The sequence below is a fragment of the Corvus moneduloides genome, chromosome W (assembly GCF_009650955.1).
Source record: "Corvus moneduloides isolate bCorMon1 chromosome W, bCorMon1.pri, whole genome shotgun sequence".
NCBI classification, from domain to species: domain Eukaryota; kingdom Metazoa; phylum Chordata; class Aves; order Passeriformes; family Corvidae; genus Corvus; species Corvus moneduloides.
The window spans coordinates 13,272,714-13,293,394 of record NC_045510.1 but is presented as its reverse complement, the minus strand read 5'-3'; the positions used below and the strand labels follow the sequence as shown (position 1 = coordinate 13,293,394).

At 46.7% G+C, this 20,681-nt stretch overlaps 1 long non-coding RNA gene across 1 annotated transcript; it reads right to left on the bottom strand.

The window, feature by feature from the left end:
• Positions 1–4: 4 nt before the first annotated feature.
• Positions 5–20,338, bottom strand: LOC116437459. Its single transcript, XR_004237310.1, has 3 exons — positions 20,328–20,338; positions 7,811–7,816; positions 5–406 (listed from the first exon to the last, which is right to left on the bottom strand). It is a non-coding gene; the product is annotated as an uncharacterized LOC116437459 (long non-coding RNA).
• Positions 20,339–20,681: the final 343 nt, after the last annotated feature.

The window sequence follows — 20,681 nt, the reverse complement described above, 5'->3', positions numbered from 1 at the left end:
CTTCTTCAGTTTGGCACGAAGTGTGCTGGCTGCAGACAGGAGGCTACACCGGCTCCTGTTGAATCCGCTGGCTCCGCGTGGAGAGGAAAAGGACCCGCCGGTCCCAAGAAGCCGCGCTGGATGGGTTTAGCTGTGTGGCAGTCCATGGCTGGTTTTAGCTGCCTGCAGCTCTGGGACAGTTGCCCCCCCAGCGACCCAGGGTCCGTGCTGTGGCGTTGGGAAAGGGCGGAGGGGGGCAAGGGCCCTGGCCCGGCCCGGCAGAGCCCGGAGGCTCAGAGGCCCCCCCATCTTCCAGCAGGCGAGCTGGAACGAAAGGCAATTCCCGCCTTTTCCGGCAGTTTAAATATGTAAGTTGTGAGAAGCGTCATTAGTCTAAAAGACTGTCCATCAACTCAGGTTCAACCTACTACATGATGCTAGATTATTGATCTTTGTGCTAATAGAATTAGAACTGTGGCTAGGCAAGAGGTTAGAAGAACCCCTCCCCCTCAGTAGTTTAGTCCTTATTCTTGGGAATTTGTAAATCCAATAAAACATTAGATAGAAAGAAGAGGCGAACGAGTTCCTTTAGGGACAATATATAGAACCTCTGCAGGAAGATTAGTAGCTTTAGATTGGGAACAACCAGCAGCAGACGATTTAGGTTTTGAAAGAATACATGGAATAGCTTGTTTTTGTAGATGCATTAGAATTTTTCGTTCAGCAAGAGAGTAGCATGTTGCGTAAGTACCTAACACAGTTTAAAATTTATATGAAGAGGTGGTACTGTTCTTCTGCCAAGCGACAGAGCTTATGCTCTCAGTGTTATCAGAGGCACTCTAGTGAAGTTGATTTTGAGACTGAGATTTTAAAGTTTGTGTGCAGGAAGTCACATTTGGTACCTGAGGTTTGGAAGGTTCGGGAAGAAAACTGGGAAAGAATTGTGAGAGAAAGCGGTATTGTAATGTAAGAGTGAAGAGAGAGTGGCAGAGGATAGTGAGAAATTTGAGAGGAACTGGTTAGAAGAGATGAAGAAAAAGCAAAAGCAGAGGCAAAGGTGCTGGCAGAAGTTGTAAGAATTGTAGACGTTGTGGTTAATAGATTTAAGTGTTTAGTTCCCTTTTCTGCTTGGTGTTTTATGTGGAGCTGTAAAGCTCCTGTTATGTGGTGCTTGTGCAGAACTGAAAGGCTCCTGTTTGGAGGAGACCCATGCCCCTGTGCCTTTTGTTTTGTTATGAAAAGCCAAAATTGGCAGGTTTCAGTCCTGAAGCCAATCCGGAGCTCCTATCTTGTGGGGAACCCCCCCACCAGTCTGTGGTTTATTGTGGAGAACTATAATTGGCAGGTACTAATCCTGAAGCCAATTCTGCAGCCACAGCCTTGTAGAAATAGTGCTGTCCCTATGCAGGCCTAGGTATTTGTCATGCAGCCTCGTCTGTGGGGACTGTAGAGAAACTTTAAGGGAAAATGCCTGTCCTGAGTGACCAGTGAAGAGAAAAAAAAAAAAAAAAGCAAGAAATTCAAATGCCTGATTCACAGACTGCAACTCTTGCAAAACTTTTTAAGTAGTCTCACTCCCTCTGCTGAAGAATCAATTAGAGGAAACCCCACTGAAAAACCTGTAGGAAACAACAAAAGTGGTGCAACAAGCACTTCATAGAATAAAAACTAAAACTCCACTTGAATAAGTTAATGCAATTAACAACTTGTTTCACTCAGACATATTTTTCATATTTTTTTCAAAGCAGTTTGTTTCTTTTCTCTTTTCTAAGAATGCCAAACATCCCAGCATTGAAGATAAAGCAGTTTGAGAGCAAAAAACTGCAAGCAGCAAAATCACACCTAAATGTGATAACCATTGTTTCATTGTCACTTTGTGTTAGCCCCAAAAAGTTTTACTTCTTTTTTAATAATTGGTCTAGTGGGCCAAATTTTCACTTTTCTTTTATAAGAATCTACCAGCACATGAGATGGAGCTGTATGAAAACCAATGAAATTTAAAGTGTCACCATAATTGTTTGCATTGTCAGTTAGTTAATGTTTGTAATTTGTTTGTGTTTTCATTGCAAGTGACTTGGTGAAGGATCGAATAGAAGTTAAGGAGTTCTACATATTCTTGAGTTTAACTTTTTTCTAACTTGTTTTGTCTTGTTGTAGCTAAGGTCTTATAAATGTATAATTTGCCTCAATTTTATCCTGAGAGTTGGTATAAGAATTTATACATATTTTAAATCCTACAAATATGGACTAACCTTCCCAGCTCTGCCTCAGAAAGCTTCAAAATTATTATAATTTGGCTAAATTTTTTAGATTTTCTAATTAGTGAATTAAAGAATCTTGACAAAACACAAGCAAATGCTACATGAGAAATGATTGGATCCCCCTTCCTAAACCAAGAGGGGTAGCCATAGACTGCAGATAGGACATAAATAAAATACAGAAAAGCCTTCTACCAGCTCTCAAACTAATGTGCTGTTGAATCTCATGCCTTATGTCTTAAGAGGGTATTTTAACTTTGCCTCATGTCTCCTATTTATAGCACATTCTGCAATCTCAGTTGTAGGTGCAGAATGTGATGAAGGCAATTTATGTTTTACATTTAATGTGTCTGAATTCTAATCTTAATATAACATTTTAAAGGTGGTGATACATGTGAGTATCTTCTGTCCAGTGAGAATTTCTTGGAGAAAAAGTATAGCAACCTCACAGTTGTATGATGCATAAGAATAAAAATAGTGAAGCAAAAAAATTGCCTCATAGACAAACGTGTTTATAGGAGATTCTAGAATTTGACAGCTGTTCTATTCATTTATAAAACTCATAAACACTCAAGTCAAAGAGAAGGAAAAACAACCAGTTAGAATTAAATAGTACCCCCTCAAAAAAAGAAGACAAAGAAAGAATTAGCCCAATAATTGAAAAATTCTTACAGTTAAGACTGTTAAAAGAGTGGCAGTCTAATTTTAACACTCCTATCTTGCCGGTCCATAAACCTGATGGGTCGTACCAGGTGGTACAGGATTTACAGGCTGTTAACAAGATAACTGAAGATCTCTATCCTGTGGTAGGGAATCCTTACACTCTGTTAACATGCTTAACACCAGAGCTCACTTGGTTTACCATTTTAAATTTAAAAGATGCCTTCTTTTGCCTCCCTCTCCATGAAGTCAGCCAGAAAATTTTTGCATTCGAATGAAAAAGCCCTAAGAGTGGGCGCAAAACCCAGCTCACATGGACAGTGTTGCCTCAAAGATTTAAAAACCAGTCCCACCCTGTATGGAGAACAACTTGCAAAAGACGTAGAGTCCTGGGAAGCCCCACCAAGAGAAGGGAAGCTATTGCAGTATGTAGATGACCTTTTAATAGCTACCCGAACAAAAGAAGCTTGCGTAGCTTAGACAGTAAGCCTCTTAAACTTTCTGAGACTCTGTCTTGGTTTGAAAGACAGGTGTCTGCTAAGGAAGGCAGGAGCCTCCCTTGGAATGGCAGATGCAACCCCCCTTCCCTCTGAGTTATAATTTTGAAATCAAGGGGCTTTTAGGCAAAGATATGGGAAATAGGAATAACAGCGCTTTACTATTATATATGTGTACAACAAGTCAAACAAACAACAATAACTATGGCAGTAACAGCAAACAATCACAAACCCAGTCCCAGCCTTCTAGGCTGTCAGGCCCTTTCCCCTTGGGTGCAGTTCTGGTCACAGCCAGCAGGGGTGCTGGCGGCTCCCGGTGAGCAGGGCAGGTGCGATGGTTCCCCCGCGGCTGCAGGGGGCGTTCCGGAGCAAGCTTGGGGAGCACACGGCACTGGTGGCCTGGTATCCCAGAGAGGGATGGGACAAAAGCTTCACAAACCCCTGAGCAGCTGATCCCGGTGTCTGGCCGGACCCTCAGTGACACTGAACCGTGCCATAAATCAAGTGCCTCCTGATGGGAGAGAATTTTCTAAAAGTCCTGGCAAGGAGTTTCAAAGATAAACCGAGACTTTTCCTTGATTTTCAATGCTTCCAGATAGTTGTTTATTCAGTCTTATCAGAGGAACAGAGCCACTAGCATTACCCAGATACAGCATAGAGCACAGAAAGCAGGAGTGAAGTCTCTCTTTATCAAGATTTACACAGCCTTTTAATGACAATTTAACCAATAGTTGCTAAACACGTATATTATTTTTACTTTCCTAACAATTATTCAGTAACACAGCCAGGAACTGCGGAATTCTCTATCCAATCATTCCAATCTACTTTTACTGCAGAACATGGAGTAGTAAAAGAAGGAGAAGAAGGTTTAGAGAACAACAATCCTCCATTGTGATATTTTTTACTCTTATCTATGTACTACAAAGAGAAGCCCAAAACCTCTAAATTTTTCACTCTGTGACAATCTTACATAGTAGTCTATCACCTAATTCACACCACTGTATTTTCTAGTTCTTGTCTGATCGTTGGTAATTTTTTCCAAGGTTTGAGGTTAAAACAGTGTTGTTCAGGGGGGTAAGAACCCTTAAAAACAGGAAGATAAATATTCTCAGCACTCTGGGTTCCTACACTCGGGGACAGCAGGCTGGAATGGCAGAGACGAGCAGAAATCCCGGGTGGCAGACGAGATGTATCCAAACAGGGAACCCCCCGGAGGTCTGGGCAGGCAGGGCAAGCACAGCTACAACGTAGCGAAGGCTTGAAGCAACGGCGGGGGCAGGGCGGCCACAGCCCAGCTCCCAGCGGGGCAGGGAAGGCGGGCTTGGGATCCCGGGGTTTCTCTGGCAGAAGGAAAAGCAGCCGAAGAAAGCAGCCTCCCTCTCCGTCCAAACACCGGGACCGACTGTCCGCACACCCAGGTGAAACAAAAGAGTAGCCAGATGCACCACACCCCAATGGCTAGCTCTTTTGTTTTTCTTAAATACCCAGCATTTTGTCCCCCTAGCAACACGTATGGGGAAAATTCCTTTAACAGAAAAAAAACCCCAAAAAAACAGGAGAGCTCCTAAAACCCCAACAGACTCCAAGGGTATAGGGTATTACCGCAGGCCTGGCCCCTAGGGTATATCACCGTGTCCCACAGCCATAGGGAGGAGGAGGAGGAGAAGATCCAGCAGGCAGGAATTGTGCAGCAAGATTGATTTAGTTAATTATTTTACAAACTCTTTATAGACTTTTTTCTTCATAGTCTAATTGGACAAAGGATCAGCCACCCCTTGGGGTGATTGGCTAAAATCCTAAAACATCCATTGTCAAAATATTTTTCTACTATACCATAAAGACTTTTCAAGGTTGCAGGTGGCTTGGTTGTTTACATTCCCTGCTACCTCTTCTGTGAGAGAGAAAAGTCTCTCACGGACTTAGAAAACAGCAAGAAAATCCTTGCTAGCAGCATTTTTGTATCTAAAACTCCCCCATTTTGTTTGATAAGATAACAACTCTACTATTAATCCTAAATAGAAATCTACATCAATAATTAACTCTAAATATGTCCTTAAGGCTTTAACTATCTAACTTCATAACAAGAAATTTAAAGTTCAGTCTCTGCTTGTGGAAGGACCATCTGCCTGATGGTTGACATCTTGGCCATCATCAGAAGAGTCATTAGGCTGATGATTTACATTCTGGTCGCCATTTGGATGGTTGGCGTTCTGGTCATCATTTGGAGGTTGCCTGCTCTGCCTCTGGTGCCATAGGTCAGGGCGAATGCATTTTGAAGGTAGCCACCGTACCCCAGTATCTGTGGAAACGCAAGCATACCCACGACCCCAAACGATAAGCTCATGCGGGCCTTCCCACTGGTTAGTGAGTAAATTCCATACCCAGACTTTTGCCCGGGTCAGTTGTGTCTCACCTGAAAACTGCAATGAGAAGAAATGATTCATAATAACAGGATTATTTGAATTTTGTGGTACTGTGAGGTGATTAATTGTATACAAAGCTTTTTCTAGTCAGCTTCAGTAACCAAATTCAAAGGTTCCTGTGAGAATCATTGAAAAGCCATGATAATAGCCCTTAATTCAACTAACTGAGCAGAGCCTGACTCGGATTGGTGTGTTAATCAACCACCGCAAAGGCAGTGTAGGATACTGTGCGCCCTCATGCACAGTGACCCCGGCTAAAAATTTGTCCCAATCCGTACGCCCCAAGCTGCCAACACGTCCTGCCCCCAAAGGTTAAGGGAAGTGGTAGTAACATAAGGCCTCATTGTTGCTGTGTGCCCCTCTGAGTCCTTCACCACCACAGGCCATTCGCTTAAATAGCTCTGTGTGGTTCCTCCTACTCCTGCGATGGCGGATCCCACAGGGGCTAAAGGCCATGAGGGAGGCCACTCAGAGAAGGAGATGATAGTTACATCAGCACCCGTATCAATCAAACCTCGAAGCTGAGTCAAGGGCGAATGGGCGTTCGGCAGGATCAGGGTACAGGTCATCTGTGGCCTTTGGTCAGAGATGCCTGCAGTCCAGAAGGCCTGCGGAAGTCCCATAGATCCACTGCCGTTATCTTCGTGAATCTGTTGTTCTATCCTGGGGACACAAGACTTAAAAGGCACTAATTTAGCAAGGCAGGTCTTTTCAGGAATAGTTACAGGGGGTTTTTGCATGGACACCATAGTGCAAATCTGTGGGTTTTGCCTTCTTCTTTTTGTTTATTTTTCTTTTGCTTCGGCACTATGACTGAGCTTGCTGGCTTGGCTTCTTTTGCTGCTCTGCTGTCAGGAAGCCCAAAGCCAGTGCGTGTTCTGCCAGGACCCGGGAACACCCTCGTTTTCCTGTGGGGGGGGTCTTCCCCCCCACCCTCCGCACAGCCCGGACACGAAGGACCAGCTAGCACCGGTGAGAAATCCCAGGGAGCCTTTTTCCTATAGTGTTTGGGGACTGGGCTGCTGCTGCGCAACCCCGCCATACCTTTGCCATTGCTCCGTGTTTGTGCTGCACTAGCTTTTCACTTCCTGCCTACTGGGAGGTCCTGCTGTTCCCAGCTGCAGAGTTTCTGCTGCCTCTTCCTTTCTACCTCCGGGTGAGCCCACCCTGCTGTTCCAGTTTGCTTCTCCTGAGGTGCCTGCTGATGCCTTTTCCTGGTCTTAAAATCAAGAGTCATACACGGTTATAAGGGGAAAAGGGATTTTACCTTGGTATTTATTTTAAGGATCCTTAGGTGCACACGTCCAGGTCATATGCATCGAAATGCACACCGCAAATGCCCACCCCAAAAGATCGGGTATAACATTATAGGTTTTACTAATTAGCATATTTATCAAAGATTCCCCAATGAGAGGCTCAAGTGAGCCCCCCTCCCCAAGGAGCCTTCCCCTGGATGGTTCTATCTTAGTTTACAGAATGTGTTCTGTAACCTTGGGGTCTGGGGCACACTGATCCCTAGCTACGAAGCTTCTAAAATGTTTAGTCTCTTAGCTTGACAAACAAGTCCAAGAATGTAGGCAAAAAGCACTAAGAATACAGAAGTTGTAAAAAAGGTATAACAGGGGTATAAAAGAAAAGGCAAAAATCTTCATGGCATCATTTCCCCCCTTTTAGAGACTAACAAAACTCTACCTTGTCTAGTCTCTACTTTACTCTACTCTTTACCCGCAGAACTGGTTTACACAACCGGCTGTTCCACAGGCAGTTACACAGATAATAACTACAATTACAGCTATTATGAATATTTCTTTTACCCAGGCCCACTTTGGTAACCATGAGGTGAGGGTATCAAAAATAGGATCAAATTTTAAGGTGTTATTTCTAGAAGTTACTTCATGTAGAATTTGAGTTCCCTTCCAAATTTCTTCCAAATCTTTCTTAATTCTTCCATTTTGGTCCACATAAGAACAACAGGTGGTATTGACAATAGCACATACACCTCCTTGTGCAGCAAGTATGAAATTGAGAGCTATCCTGTTTTGCATAACTGCACGGGACAGACTGTCAACTTCCTCCTGTCTGAAACATCTAGCAAGAATCTGTCTGTCCATATATATTTCCTTTCCACGGGACTCCTGGTTTGATATATGCGTGTTGCAGTATCCCCACTGCAACAAATGGTGGTGAATTGAGAGCAGAACGATCCCCGATCCCTAAGCGACTGATTTGTGTGAGTAAACCCTGGAAACTTTGGATTCCTCTTCTTGTTTTTGCTTTGCTATTCCATATCTAAACTATGGAGGAACCGTGGGAAGACTCTTGGCTCTCAGAGCCGCATATGGACATTTATCTTAAACTTAAAAATGATTCTTGAACAACGATTTGTAAATTTTAGCTTGATTCAAGCTCAAAAAGAACTGAAACACTTCCTGGCATGGTTGTTTAAGAACTTTTTCTATGTTTCTTGGGATTTAATTCTTACCAAGGGCTTTTGGAAAACCGTTTGGACACAGTTAATACTGGAGTCAAAATATATGCTGATGGAAGAATATTTTCGTGAATATTATTTAGTTACCGAGACTGTTGAGCAATGTCAGCTGTGTCCTGGCGAAGGGAAGCCTGGCGCAGGGACCGTGTGGCCCACGCCACGTGCACCGAGCGCTCTGCGAGCAGCAGCGAGGCAGTTCCCGCGTGCGGGCGGAGCCACGCGAGCCGCAGTGTCGGTGGTGGAGCGGGGAGCGGCGGGAGCGGCGGGACCCGGCGGTGCCCGCCCGGCCCTGCGCAGCGCGTGGTGGAGCGAGCCCTGGGAACGCCCGGCCGAGAGAGGCGGCGCGCAGGCGGCGGCTGGCAGCGGTGGCGGTGGAGCGGAGCCGCGCCGAACCGAAACACGCGCTGGAGCAGGGCACGGGGGGGGTCGTCGCTCGGGGGCCCGGCCGAGATGTGGGTGCAGCGCCCGGCAGCGGCAGCGAAGCTGCGACCAGAGGAGGTGACGCACGGAGAACTGAGCAGTGCGGCCCGGCCCGGCCAGCGCAGCCCCGAACGCGACCCCGGGAAGAGCGCGCAGGCACCAGCAGCCCCGACAATTCCAACACGGGAGTGACCGAAAGAGAGAGCAAAGACGCAGCGAGACAGAAAACAGCAGCCACTCGGAAAAAGGAAAAGATCATAGTACCTAAGATCTTAGGGATAGTAAAATGGTATAATGTTAAGCAAAATTATGGTTTTATAACAAGGTGTGACAACCAGCAAGACATATTCGTGCATAGAACTGCTATTAAAAAGAATAACCCTGAAAAATGCATCCCAAGCTTGGGAGATGGAGAGGTGGTGGAATTTAAAATTATACGAGGTAGAAAATGGTTACAAGCATTGCAGGTCACTGGGCCTGATGGTGTTCCTGTAAAAGGCAGTATATATGCAAAAAATCGTAGTCATGTTAGACAGTATCTCTATTGTAAAACCCCCCTACAGTCTCCCTTTCCTAATCCCACCTTTCCCTTTTACCCTATGTCCTATTACCCCCAGTGTATTCCCAATCCGTTTTTTCACCCATGGTTTCCCTCACAAAACCATGCTTTTGCCAATTGTTTCCCCAAAAATCCCTTTCCAATGCCGAGTGGGGGATGAAAAGGGGGAGGGAAGAAGTTAAACCCTCTCCTGCCTCAGTTTCCCCACAAAGCATGCTCAGAGAGTTCTGTCTCCCTTCTGTCAGCCCTAAGATGTTCCACAGAATCTGTTTGGACATTTAAAGACTCAGGAGGGTGGCTTGTTTTGTCTTGAAACTGTTCTTGTAATGTTTATCCAGTTGTTTTCATTCTCCTTTTATTAAAATAAAACGGGTGAGGTGGTGGGGTCCCTCCCCCGCCGTGTAGCCCTGGGAGAGGGGCCCTGAGGGCACAGACACGGGGTTTCCCTGCCCCTGCTCAGCCTCGTTCCCATTGGTTGGTTTGTGTTCCCTGCGCGGGCAGAAGGACCCTTGGTCCCGTGACTGGAGCAGTTCCTCGGCAGAGCTCCGGCCATGCGGCTGGAGAAATAAACACCTCTGAAACATCTAGCAAGAATCTGTCTGTCCATATATATTTCCTTTCCACGGGACTCCTGGTTTGATATATGCGTGTTGCAGGATCCCCACTGCAACACTCCTGTAAGGCTGAAATTGCATCTGCAGTATGCTGCTCAATACGTTCAATGACAGCTGAGATGTTTACAATTGCTCTCTCTAGTTCAACTACTCCATAAGCGGGTACAAGGGCTCTGATTATGCTATGAAAAAGTGTGGGACGTTCAATGAGGGGATTAAGAGATCTTTTTCTCCTCTCATTTGGTTTTTCAAGATGGTCAAATATTGTTCTATTTGGGACCACAGCCCCAATAGCACAAGCCTGGTCTTTGTTCACGGGCATAACTTTCCATGCCTGATCACCACATATCCAATGCAACCCCATCCCAAACGGCTGAGCCAGTCTCCACCCTGTCAATTTCATCTTTGCCACAATTCTTGGGTCTATTATTTCTCTGAAATGGGTCTGATGACAATATGAAGGAAGAACGGCTTTTCCTGTGGCGTTTACAATTGCACAAGGAACCTTATAGTTTGCACGCCCTACCAGGCCACTCAGGGTAATGGGAGGCAGAAGGGTGCTATTAATTGGTTCCCACGTTTCAGTGCGGTTTTCTTCCATTAAAATGCCAATCAATGGCCAGTGACCCTTCCCATCTAGGGTTGGTAACTGAGTACAGATCCAGCAATCGCTCTTATTAAGAATTTTGGACACATTTTGGACCACAGTCCTATGCAAATCATGGGGTGAACCCTGAACCATGGTTACCAGTTGGGCAAACAGCAAACATGTAAAAAACAGTTTAAACTGCATCTTTCTGATTTGCCTCAGTCTCTGTCTTCTTGGTGATTTCGGGAGCAGAAGCTTTCTTCACCCTAGTGAATCCACGGCCCCTTGCCAGCAACCTTGACCGCAGTAAAAGTGGTCAGCAAAACTTGGAATGGTCCCTTCCACTTGGCTTGCAAGGGGTCACTGTCCCGCCACTTGATGTAGACCCAGTCTCCAGGATGGAATGGATGAGCAGCTGTGTCCAATCCTATTGGTTTGGATAACATGACAAATCTCTGGAGCTTCTGCAAAGTGGAACTCAGAGCCATTAAATACTTTTGCAAATCATTTTTACCTCTCATATGAATTTCCCCTGGAATATGTGGAACCTGGTATGGCCTGCCATATAATATTTCATAGGGACTGATGTTGTCCCTTCGCCTTGGCTGTATGCGGACTCTCGGCAAGGGCTTGAACCCATGTCATGGATGTCTCTTGACAAATCTTGCAAATCTGGGTTTTGAGGGTCCCATTCATGCGTTCAACTTTGCCACTTGCCTGGGGCCTGTATGGTGTGTGCAGGTCCCAGGTAAGTCCCAAAATCCTGCTAACTTCCCCAACCACTGTTGCAACAAAATGTGGTCCCCTATCTGATGACATTCCCAAAGGAACCCCAAATCTTGGTATTATATGATTAAGCAAAGCTTTTACAACTTCTTTTGCTGTGTTGCTGCGACAGGGGAAAGCCTCAGGCCATCCACTGAAGGTGTCAACCAGTACCAGTATATACCTGCATCCCTCTTTGCGTGGCATCTTAGCAAAATCTATTTGCCAATAATCTCCCGGGAGATCTCCTGTCTTTATCACTCCTAACACAACTCTCTTGCTTGTGTCAGGGTTGTTTTTACAGCAGGTTTCACATTTGCTTTTTACAGATTGTACAATATCAGACATCCCTCTCCCTATCACTACTTTCCTTAAATGTTTTAAAAGATTTTCTGTTCCCCAATGAGTACTTTCATGCTCTCGTTGGGCTATTTCCCGAAGGATCAGGGGTGGAACTATGACTTGTCCTACTGGGGTAACAGCCCACCCACCTTCTTTGATTTCAGCCTTAATTAATTTGCGATCCCTCTGATCGTATTTTGGGGTAAATGATGACAAATCTATCTCTTTCTGTGGTACCACTACAAAAATGCCTTTTTCTGCAATCCCCCATGCTGTTTCATCAGCAAAACAATTTCCCAGTTCAGGGGCTGTTTTCCCTTTTTGATGACCCTTGCAATGCATGATAGCCACTTCCGTAGGCTTCCAAATGCTCTGTAAAAGTGCAAGAATCTGTATAGCATGCTTAACCTCATTACCTTGAGCAGTCAGCAGGCCACGTTCCTTCCAAATAGCTCCATGGGCATGCACAACACTGAAGGCATATTTGGAATCAGTCCATATGTTCACCTTCTTCCCCTCGCTCAGTTCTAGAGCTCTCGTTAGTGCAGTGAGTTCAGCTTTCTGTGATGATACATCTGGAGGCAAGGCTTTTGCCTCAATGATTTTATCTGAGGTGGTTACGGCATAACCGGTCATCCTCCTACCATTTTTCATGAAGCTGCTTCCATCAGTGTACAGTTCCCAGTCTGGATCTTTCAAAGGAACATCTTTCAGGTCTGGTCTGCTGGAATAAGTTTCCTCTATTGTCTGCAAACAATCATGCTCAGGCACACTGTTAAGTAACGTGGATGATAAAAACATTGCAGGGTTTACCACAGAAGTTGTCTTTAGAGTAACATCATCTTGTTCCAACAACACAGATTGGTATTTGAGCATCCTGCTAGGGGAGAGCCAGTGTCCCCCCTTTTGCTCCAGCACATTTATCACTGCATGGGGTACATACACGACAATGTGCTGCCCAAGGGTGAATTTACAGGCCTCCTGTATCAGAAGGACTGTTGCTGCCACAGCTTTCAAGCATCCTGGCCAACCCTGGGCTACATTGTCTGGTTGTTTTGAAAAATAGGCCACAGCTCTTCGCTGGTCTCCAAGGTGCTGTGCCAGTACCCCCAGAGCAACATTCAGTCGCTCATGTGTAAAGAGTTCAAAAGGTTTAGTCAAGTCCGGCAGCCCCAGAGCTGGGGCTGACATCAAGGAATGCTTCAGCTGTTTAAATGCAGCTCTGGCATTCTCTGTCCACATGATTGTCCCCTTTTCAGCTGCTTTAAGGACCTCATATACCAATATACCGTAGTTTGATATCCATAGGAGACACCAACCGACCATCCCCAGGAAAGCCTGCATCTCCCTTAAGGTATGGGGCTCTGGAAGTCGACAGATGGTTTCTTTCCTTTCTCTGATGAGTTGTCGATGTCCACAGAAAATTTCCAGGCCCAGGTATACTACTGTTTCCCTGCCAACCTGTGCCTTCTCTTTCAAGACCTGATACCCACTTCAGCCTAAAAAATTCAACAGACTTACAGTGAACTGGATGCAGTCATCTCGCGTCTTGGCCGCTATCAAGATGTCATCAACATACTGGAGAACTGCTCCTCCTGGTTCTTGTTTCCTCCAGTCCTCAAGCTCCTTTGACAGCTGGTTTACGAAGATGGTTGGGCTGTTTTTGAATCCTTGTGGTAAAACTGTCCAGGTGAGCTGGGTCTTCCTCCCTGTTTCTGGATTCTCCCTCTCAAAAGCAAAGAGTTCTTGGCTATTCTTATGCATAGGAATGCAGAAAAAGGCATCCTTGAGATCTAAAACAGTGAACCACTCTAATTCATTTGTTAGTGTTGCCAAAAGTGTGTAAGGATTCGCTACCACTGGGTGTACGTCCTCTGTTATCTTGTGGATTTCCCTCAAATCCTGTACCAACCTGTAGCTTTTACCATCAGCTTTCTTTACTGGCAAGATTGGTGTGTTGTATCTGGATACACATTTTACTAACAACCCAAATTTGAGAAACTTTTCAATCACAGGTACTAATCCCTTGCGAGCTTCTAATTTCAGAGGATATTGTCTTTGTCTTACTGGTGTAGCCCCTGCTTTGAGTGTAATACCCACAGGTTCCGCTTTTTTGGATCTCCCAGGAGAATCATTGGCCCACACTATTTGAATGACAGCCTCTTCAACTTCTTTGGGAATTTTTCCATGGCATTCCTGTACAAGTATAGCAGCTGCTTCAATAACTTTAGATTCTGGGATTATAACTTTTACTCGTCCTTCCTTTGAAAACTTAATTTCTTTTTCTAATTTTTCCAATAAATCTCTGCCCAATAATGGCATTGGGGAATTTGGCATATACAGGAACTGGTGAGTGACCCAGTGTTTTCCCAATTTAAATTTTAAAGGTTGGAGAAGAGGCCTTGTTTCATTTACCCCTGTAGCTCCAATCACATCCACAGAGTCTTTACTCAGTTTACCTTTTAAAGTATTTAACACAGAATATGTTATTAACTCAACAACCACCCATTTCTGGTATTGCTTCAGCTTTTCCATCTGTTCTGGGACATTGGGATCCCAGCCAGGGTTTGCTGGGGTATAGATGTCATGAACTGTCTCTTGGAGACTCCCAGTTGCAATTTGAGTTTCTATAGCAGATATAGCAGCTTTGTTGACCATTTCTCTCTCTGTTTTATCCAATAATTCATCTAGCATAACATTTAGATCACCCCAATCTGGGTTTTGAGATTTTATGGCCATTTCTACACACATAGCTACTCTCTCTGGGTTGTCCCTGTACTTCCCAATTGAGTTTTTCCACTGCTGTAATTCTCCAAGGGAAAACTATGTCTTTATATAAATGACTCCGTGACTTCCCACAGCCTGTCTCAGAGGTGCCTCTAATGCAAGTTCTTCCTCCCCCTCTTTACCTGCTTTGGACCTTGTGTGTTTAGCGACGGGACTGACTGCATTCATAGCTTCTCAGGCTATCCTGCCCCTTCTTCTACCGCCCTCCCCGTGAGAACCATCTGTATCAAAATCATCCCATTCACTTTTAATTGTAATTGCCTCATTGGTTTTAAAGATTGTTCCAGCCGAATGTTGATCAGGAACTGTCTTGCTTTTTGCGGCAGTGGAGGGGTAGGGAGGCAGGGGCTGCAAGCAGGTTCTCCCGTCCCTAGCTCTGCAAGAGCCGCCTGGGTTGGGGCCATCCTGTCTGCCCTCAGCTTTAACATTGGCCGCGCCGCAGGATGGGGAGAGCGAGCGGCTCCTCCTGTCTCTGGCTCGGAAACTTGCAGTTCTCTGTATTGGGGAATGCCGCCGCAATTGCCCGTGTCCATTTCTGCCTTCACTTCCGTGTTCGGGGTACTCAGGGAAAGGTAGCCTGCTTGCCCCTTCCCCTCCCCCTTCCACATCTCTGCCTCTGGAAATGTCAGGGGGCGATGGCTAGTCCACCCCTTCTCTGTCTCCGGGGCGGTCAGGGGGCGGTGGCATGCCTGCATCTCTCCTACCTCCGCGCCCGCCCTCCCCCCCTGACGAGGCTGGGGGCAGGGAAGCCCCGCACTCCTCCTCTGGCTTGGAGCCGGCCGCTCGCCCCTTCCCCTGCCCCCGCTCGGACAGCGGCGAAGACAGCGGAGGCGGCGGCGGAGCTGCCCCCACCCCCACTTGTGCGGGGTTCCCCACCGGCGGAGGCCGCAGCGGCGGCCGTGGTGGAGCCACCACTCCCCCACTCCCCGCCCCACCTGTGCAGGCTGCCCCGGCGGTTGAACAGGGTGGGGAGACCTCCTCCCATTGTCGTGCAAAGCTGGGCCCATCATATCTAGATCTGTCATATCGATTTTTCTGTCCGTATTAGTATACGAGCTAGCTTGCTGCAGCTTTTTCTTTCCCTTTCTCCTCCTCAAAGTCATTTCCATATTACTTTTCTCTATTACACGTTCTTCTTCTCTGTTCAGATACATAGTAAAAAGTTCTGCATATCTGAGTTCATCAAACCTACGTAATGATCTCAATTCTACCATCAGGTCATTAATGATGTTATTTTCCAAACTCCCATAGCGAGGCCAATTTCCTTGACTTAATTTTAAAGTCGGCCAAACCCGTGTGGACAGTCTGATCAATTCTCGGGTGTCCAAAGTAGTTTTTCGCCCTGTCAGCCATCTCCAGTGTTTTATTATCAGCTCTAATGGGCTGTTAGGAGGGATTTTTTCATTCACACCACCCATGTTTGCTCACAGACAGGAAAACTCTGCCAGAGGGAAGCTCTTAACTCCAGAATTCAGCCTGCAATCTGGCCTCGGAATTCCAATTTCCCAGGCAATTTATCTAGCTTACTACACAAACACTTCAAAACAGTACTTTAAAATACTAAAAAGCAACTAGTTTTAGCAAACAGTAAATGCGCGTGCGTGTGCAAAAATCTGGTCTCAAAAGGATTCGAACCCACAACTTCCCGACGTCCCAACCAACCAACCAAGCAACATCTGAGCCACTCCTGCGGCTGCATAGGGTGCAGCCTCTGGGCTCCTGTGGACTCCACAGAGGGCATCCCCTCCTTTCCACAGTTTGCAGGGGAAAAGTTTAAGCTTTCCCCTTTCGTGGGCTTCTATGCCCCCAACCTTTCCAACCCCTTCGGAGATCTCCTTTTCACTCACCTCTTTCCGTGCTTCTGCCTTTCCGTGCTGGGTCCTAAAGTCCTGGTCACAGTCTTAGATTGTGGCTCCGGCCCCTCTGTAATTTGCTGGCAAAGAGAGGGGCAAAGCAAGATGTGTTCCAACCCAAGACTGCGAATTTCAAGGTCTTTAGGGTCCCTTCGTAGTTGCCAGCAACTGATCCCTTTTCTTGGTCTTAAAATCGAGTCATACACGGTTAGAAGGGGAAAAGGGATTTTACCTTGGTATTTATTTTTAAGGATCCTTAGGTGCACACGTCCAGGTCATATGCATCGAGATGCACCCTGCCGAGTATGCCCCCAATGATCGGGTATAACATTAGAGGTTTTACTAATTAGCATATCTATCAAAGATTCCCCAATGAGAGGCTCAAGTGAGCCCCCCTCCCCAAGGAACCTTCCCCTGGATGGTTCTATCTTGGTTTACAGAATGTGTTCTGGAGAGGACCTTGGGGTCTGGGGCACACTGATCCCTAGCTACGAAGCTTCTAAAATGTTTAGTCTCTTAGCTTGACAAACAAGTCCAAGAATGTAGGCAAAAAGCACTAGGAATACAGAAGTTGTAAAAGGTATAACAGGGGTATAAAAGAAAAGGCAAAAATCTTCATGGCATCAGGATGACAAGGGGGTCCTGAAGCTCTGAGTCTCTGGACATGGCTCTTAAGAAACATGAGGGAAAGATACCTGTGCCGAGAAGATCTCCAGCTGCAGCAAAAGCCCTGGAAGACCATGGAACGAGGGATTCAATGCTTGATAGAACTGGCAGTGATAGAGATCATTTTCTCAGATGACCAAACAATTAGGAGCCCAGACATGGTAAAATGTACACCAGTGATGTGGCTGAAATTTGCACGACATGCGCCACCAGAATATACCCTTGCTTTAGCAATGATGATGTGGAATGATGGTGACAAGACAGTGAATACTATGGTGAGGAGGCTCTAGGCGTATGCAGACACTCTGCACAGCCCAACTCAAGCAAGAATCTCAGCTGTGGAAACAAGTCTGTCAGAGCGCATATAGAAAATGGAAAACAAGATTGAGGAGACCCATCAGAAATTCAAGAACAAGATTAAGGAGGACCTTCTCCAAAACTCATCAGTATAGACCAGGGGCCCTGCTATCAGAAGCAGATGTCCCCCAGCTAGAGAGAGAGGGTACAGCCCACGAGCTGAGCTGAGGTTTTTCCTGTGTGACCACAGGGAAAATATGAGAAGGTGAGATGGAAAACCCAATTCTGCCCTGGCAGCACAGGTGTGTGAATTGAAGGAGGGCAATACTCAGAGAGGGAGTTTGACCAGAAGGGAAGTAGCTCCAGTTTTGAATGATATCCAGGGCTAGAGGGGCCCTGCCTCTAGCCAGGAAGAGGCATGGGAGAACTGGATCTTTTGGACTGTGTGGATCAGATGGCCTGGCACATCAGAACCACAAAAATACGAAGCCTTGGTTGACACTGGTGCACAGTGTACATTGATCCGATTGGGACATGTGGGGGCAGAACCTGTTTCTATTTCGTGAGTGACAGGGAGATCACAGCAGCTGACCTTGTTGGAAGCCGAGGTGAGCCTGACTGGAAAAGAGTGGAAGAAACATCCTGTTGTGACCAGCCCAGAGGCCCCGTGTATTCTGGGCATAGACTTCTTCCACAGCGGCTATTTCAAAGACCCAAAGGGACTCAAGTGGGCTTTTGGAATAGCTGCTGTGGAAACAGAGGGCATTAAGCAATTGAACACCTTGCCTGGGCTGCCCAAGAATCCTTCTGCCATTGGGCTTCTGAAGGGAGAAGAGCAGCGAGTGCCAATTGCCACCTCGACAGTGCACCACCGGCAGGACTGGATGAATCGAGATGCTGTGATCGCCATCCAGAAGATGATGCATGAGCTGGAGAGCCAAGGGGTGGTCAGCAAGGCCCACTAACCCTTTAACATCCCCATTTGGCCTGTGCGGAAATCTGACGGGGAATGGAGATTGACTGTGGACTATCGTGCCTTGAATGAAGTGACTCCACTGCTGAGCGCTGCCGTGCCGGACATGCTGGAGCTCCAGTATGAGCCGGAGTCCAAGGCAACGACGTGGTATGCCACTACTGACATTGCCAATGCATTTTTCTCCATTCGTCTGGCAGCAGAGTGCAGGCCTCAGTTTGCCTTCACCTGGAGGGGCGTGCAGTACACCTGGAACCGACTGCCCCAGGGGTGGAAGCACAGTCCCACCATTTGCCATGGACTGATCCAGAGAGCACTGGAAAAGCATGAGGCTCCAGAACATCTGCAGTACATTGATGACATCATTGTGTGGGGGAACACTGCAACAGAGGTATTTGAGAAAGGAGAGATCATCCAAACTCTCCTGGAAGCTGGATTCGCCATCAAAAAGAGCAAAGTCAAGGGACCTGCCCGAGAGATCCAGTTCCTGGGAGTGAAGTGGCAAGATGGACGGCGTCAGATTCCCACTGAGGTCATCAATAAGATCACAGCAATGTCTCCACCAACCAACAAGAAGGAAACACAAGCTTTCCTAGGTGCCATAGGCTTTTGGAGGATGCATATTCCTATGTACAGCCAAATCATGAGTCCTCTCTACCTGGTTACCTGCAAGAAGAACGATTTCCACTGGGGCCCTGAACAGCAACAAGCCATCACCCAGATCAAGCAGGAAATCTCTCATGCGGTATCACTTGGCCCAGTCAGGACAGGACCAGACGTGAAGAATGTGCTTTACTCTGCAGCTGAGAACAATGGTCTGTCCTGGAGCCTTTGGCAGAAGGTGCCTGGGAGACTCGAGGCTGACCACTGGGATTCTGGAGCCGAAGTTACAGAGGGTCCGAAGCCAACTACACTTCTTCAGAGAAGGAAATCCTGGCAGACTATGAAGGAGTCCAAGCTACCTCAGAAGTAATCGGCACAGAAGCACAACTCCTCCTGGCACCTCGACTACCAGTTCTTGGTTGGATGTTTAATGGAAAGGTTTCCTCTACCCACCACGCCACCGATGCCACATGGGGTAAATGGATTGCCCTCATCACACAGCGCGCCCATATTGGAAACCCAAATTGCCCTGGGATCTTGGAAATAGCCACAAATTTGCCTGAAGGTGAAAGCTTTGGTCTTACTGACGAAGAGGAGCAGGAGCAAGTGACGTGCTGAGGAAGCTCCACTGTACAACCAACTGCCAGCAGAAGAAACATGCTATGCTCTTTTCACTGACAGTCACGTTGCATCGTAGGGATGAACTGGAAATGGAAAGCAGCTGTATGGAGCTCCACACGACAGGTCACAGAAGCTACTGAAGGAGAAGGTGGATCAAGCCAAGTCGCTGAACTCAAAGCTGTTCAACTAGCCCTGGACATTGCTGAAAGAGAGAAGTGGCCAAAGCTCTACCTTTACACTGATTCATGGATGGTAGCCAATGCTCTGTGGGGTTGGCTGGAAAAGTGGGAAAAAGCTAATTGGCAGTGTAGAGCAAAACCAGTCTGGGCTGCTGAAGAGTGGAAAGACATTGCTGCCCGGATAGAAAAGCTACCTGTGAAAGTCCACCACGTGGATGCCCATGTCCTCAAAAGTCAGGCTAACGAGGAGCACCGAAACAATGAGCAGGTAGATCAGGCTGCAAAGATAGAAGTGTCCCAGATAGACTTGGATTGGAAATACAAGGGAGAGTTGTTCCTAGCTCGATGGGCCCATGATGCCTAAGGCCATCAGGGCAGAGATGCCACCTATAAGTGGGCATGAGACCAAGGGGTGGATCTAACCATGGACAGCATTTCCCAGGTTATCCATGACTGTGAGACATGCGCTGCGATCAAGCAGGTCAAGTGGGTGAAGCCCCTGTGTTATGGTGGGCGATGGTCCAAATACAAGTATGGGGAGGCCTGGCAGATTGATTACATCACACTGCCTCACACCCGCCAAGGCAAGCGCTATGTGCTCACAATGGTAGAAGCCACCACGGGATGGTTGGAGACCTACCCTGTGCCTCACGCCACTGCCCAGAACACCATCCTGGGCCTTGAAAAGCAAGTCCTTTGGAGGCATGGTACCCCTGAGAGAATTGAATCTGACAACAGGACTCATTTCAAAAACAGCCTCATAAACCCCTGGGCTAGAGAACATGGCATTGAGTGGGTGTACCATATTCCCTATCATGCACCAGCTGCTGCTAAAGTAGAGGGATACAATGGCCTGCTTAAAACCACCTTGAAGGCACTAGGTGGGGAGACTCTAAAAAACTGGGAGATGCATCTAGTGAAGGCCACCTGGCTAGTTAACACCCGAAGCTCCACCAACCTCATTGCCAGAAGAAAAGGGAGTTATTGAAGCCCTTTCTCTTTAGAGGAAACGCTCATTCCAGGGCGCTTTCTCCTGAAATTTGTCTTGAAATGGAGACACCGTGGGGTTTGGGACATTTAGTAATTTTGTATCTAGTGATTATTTACT